Source organism: Odontesthes bonariensis, chromosome 22 (assembly GCF_027942865.1).
Source record: "Odontesthes bonariensis isolate fOdoBon6 chromosome 22, fOdoBon6.hap1, whole genome shotgun sequence".
NCBI lineage: Eukaryota > Metazoa > Chordata > Actinopteri > Atheriniformes > Atherinopsidae > Odontesthes > Odontesthes bonariensis.
Genome location: NC_134527.1, coordinates 11,875,683 through 11,879,790, shown reverse-complemented (window position 1 = coordinate 11,879,790; position 4,108 = coordinate 11,875,683).

Here is a 4,108-nt window from a genome sequence, read left to right as displayed (position 1 = left end):
CTCCCCTGTGAGTTGTCTGTTTTTATCCAGCCTAATGGTATTACATTTGTTGAGGAAAATTGGATTGTGTTCTTTAAGCCTTGGGGTCATCCATGATTCTGCACATCTGCCAGACCCTAATTGATCCAAATTCAACCATGGACATTATCAATGACAATCAGTTTTGACTAATTTAACTTTATTGCTCCTTCCCTTCTCCCTTGGTGAGCATGTAGGATACATTTATTTTTAAACCAAAATTTTCACGATACATCCTAAACTTCCTTTTTTTAAGTATTTGATTCAAAGCAGATTTACAGGGCAGTGAACTTCTGTGGAGGTGTAAACAAGGCACTAATGCATTAGGCCCTCCTTAAGCCATTGCCTTGGGCTGCAGAAGACCTAATCAAACTGTCAATTATGTGTTTCAAAAGCAAAAGAGATGTGGTTTAAAAGGTTAGTAAAGTCCCTATGGAAAAGTGCATGTGTGTGTGTGTGCTTGTGTCCGTTTGCCTTTAATGAAAAACAGGTACTGTTATTTGCACTGTCCACACTTTCAACACATATTTAAAAGAGTGCGTAAGGATTACTTGAGACTGGTGGGTCTTTCTGATGTTTTAGTGTGCTGTCTTCAACAGGCATCGCCGAGAAGAGTCATCAAACTCCAGTTGTAACAAGGACATGGATAAAGTGCAGGTTATAAAGTTAATTTTACCGCAGCCGTGCAGCATGTGGAGCCAGCCACACAGGTTATAGGTTGTTTTCACAGAAGATATTTTATCATGAAAAAAATAACTAATTATATTTAAATGCCCCTCATCATGCCGGTTGGCTGTTACAATATTGCAATTTAGTGGGACATTTGAATAGAAAAGGAACAATCTGTAGTATCATTAATGCCATTTAAGTTTTCCCGACAATGACACTTGCAAAACCGGTAGACTTTGGTTGGACTGAAAACCAATTCATTTTGAAAAAGAGACTTCATGGAGGATAGTTACTTGAAGGAGAAGTCAACAGATTCCACTGTCAGCAAAAAGAGTTCATTAGCGGACAGCAAATCATTAAATAAGCTAAAATGTACTTTATACTTCCCACCGAGCAGCAGTTCTACATCGGTTACATGTGCAATGAAGCACACTCCTGATCACACATTCCCAAACAAAACTTTCAACTAAAGAGAAAATTAAACATTTGCTTTTCACTTCATGTCAACTTATTCTCAAGACTGAATGGATTAATGAGATCTCTTTTATTCTGAGAAAAATATTGTAAATCTTAAATTTCCAGGACTTCAAGGCAAAACATGCATCAAATCTGCTGTACTGTGGCTGCCAGCTCTAAATGTGTTGGCCTAGATTCTGGACGTGAGGTCATGCTGCTGAATAATTCTTCCATAAGGGGCTCATACGGGCAAAGCTCTGGACCAGAGGAGACAACAGTCAGGAGAAAAGAGAGGCTGATATTGTTGGTTAATGTAATAAAAACTGCTGGCCCCTGGGGCACAAACAGAGATCCATGTGTCCTGTCTCCAGGGCTCATGTGTGGCTCAGTGATCATCTATTGTTCTCTCTAGTTGTCTCCAAGTCTTTCAATAAGCGTTTCTTTTTTATCTTTTAAGCCATCACACTTTAGCCTCTTTGCCAGTCTGACTCTCTTTCATCAAATGCCTCCCTTTTAGGTCTTCTTTCACTCACTCCTGCCTTCTAATCATCCCCTAAATGCTCAGTTGTCTTTCTGTCGTCACTACTGTAGTGTCAGCAAACACAAATTAGATGAGGTGCTGTAAAGTCAGCTGTGATTTGGATGGAAAATGGAGAGAGGAGAGACAGGGGAACACTGGGGGACGGGTAGAGACGACAGATTTCAAGGAAATTATGCTCCTTTATGTAAAAAGCCTTGGATTTTGATGTGACTTAATCACGTCTGAAACATAAGTCAAGATACATTTATTTTGGTTTGGGACAAGCAAACCTTGAGCAAACTCTGATCTTGTTATTCGGGGCAATGTCAATGGGAGCATGGCTTCAAATAGATGGCAAGATAACTGAAAGCTTGTCCTAATCAGTATTTGAACCCCTCGTACTCTGTTGTTCAGTCAGGTACAGTACCACTACATCAACTAGGTGCAGGCGTTGCAAGGAGACCTAAGAGACAGGATAGCTCATAGTATCAGGGTGTAAGCAAAGTGACACGGTGCAGATATGTACAGCATGCATGGAACGCCATCACCAAGTGACTAGAATAGTGCACAATACCAAGTATTGCTCGAAGTCCAAAAGTCATAATGCATGATTCTTCCAAAAGTGGTGGTATTGATCCTGTTGGACTTCCACAACCAGACATATAAACTGATGGCATTCATCAACAATAGAGGAAGGCACTGTAAAATCTACATAAAAACAGAATGCAATGATTTGTAAATCTCATAAACCAAACCTTCATTCACGATGGAACTTAGAAAACATTAAATACTGGAAGTGATTCTTCATGAAAAATATTTTCTTATTCTAAATTTGATGGCAGTAACACATCTTTAAAAGGGTGTTACAGGGCAATACAAGGCTGAAAAAGTAAGTGGCATGGATAATTTAACAGTTGGAAGAACATGTAACTCATCAGATAATTGGCAATAAGTCAGTCTCTTTGAAGTAAAGATTGGCAGAGGTTCACTAATATGCAAAAAACTGCATCTAAAAAATGTTGAATAATATCGGAATAATGTTCTTAAATGTAAAATTGCAAAGACCTTGAATATTCAATCATCTACTGTACATAGTATAATAAAACGATTAGTCTGTAAACATATCTGTGTACAAAGGGAAAAATCTCTATTAAATGCACATGATCTTTGGGCTATTAGGTAGTCCTGCATTAAAATGGATATGATTCTGTCATGAAAATCACTGAATGGGCTCATGAACACTTCCAGAAATTATTGTCTGAGAACACACTGTACCATCCACTAATGCAGGTAAAACTTCTGCCATGCAAAGAAGACATCATGTGACCATGATCCAGAAATACTGCTGTCCTCTGTGGGCCAAAGCTGATTTAAAATGGATTGAGGTGGAATGCTTTTCTCTAGTCTGTTGAATCAATATATGATTTTCTTTTTGTCTGTTTGTTGAAGTACACACACAGAAAGAGAAATGGCTTTAAGGCGTATAGGCAAAAATTACCTCCACATAACCAATTCAACCATCTTTTTCTCTATAAATTTCAATATTTAATCACTTGAGATTTGTAAAGTGCTTTAATCTCCACTTCTGTGAGTTTGAATAATGAATACAATAAAAACTCACGCTGCTACCCTTAACATTACCCCTTAACTGATCTGAATAAGAGAAGGGGGCAGTTGTAGGCTAGATTGGATATTAGAGTTGGAGAGAGAAAGGGAGGGAGAAAGAAATTGTGAAATAGCACTTAGGTGACATCACAGGGGGTAGGAAACAGCCTTTCACATGCAGGGTTAGGGTGCTTTTGCATCCTCTACTCTGGAGGCTGAGTGGTAGAAGACTTAATGAAAGGACATGTGACAAGGGGAGGTATACAGAGAGAAAAATGGTCCGTCCAGGAACACTTGTGTCTATCATCGTGATGGAGTTTCATTAGGGTTTTGTTCCAAATGGTGGGTCAGTTTGTTTTTTCAGCTTGGCTGAACTTTTTGAAAATGACAGGTGTAATTTTTTTTAATGATTTTTATAGATTTGGCAGTTGCATAGGTATATAGCCTGGATGATTAACTCTGGTCGGTACAAGGGAAGATTAATGAGTCTCCTATAAATGTTGCAGCAGCTTGTTGTCCAGTGTAATAGGAAGACAAAGCAGTTACACAGCTGTGATAGACTCTCCTCGCTTCCCTGCTGCTAAACTTTTTCTGTTATTTTGCCATACTTTAGATCTTTATTTGACACAACTCGCTTCCCTAGAAATAAAGATTTCTGGCCACATTAACACATTTTGCATGCATTGAAGCCCGAACAAAAACACCTCACAGACTTCAACTTGAAAGTCATTAGAGCTTAAGGTTTTCTCTTTTCTCATTCCCCTTCTATGTAGCACTGCGTAGCCTGATCTGAGCCTGTGACTAAAGCGCCATCTCCCATACTGTACGCTCCAGGCTGCA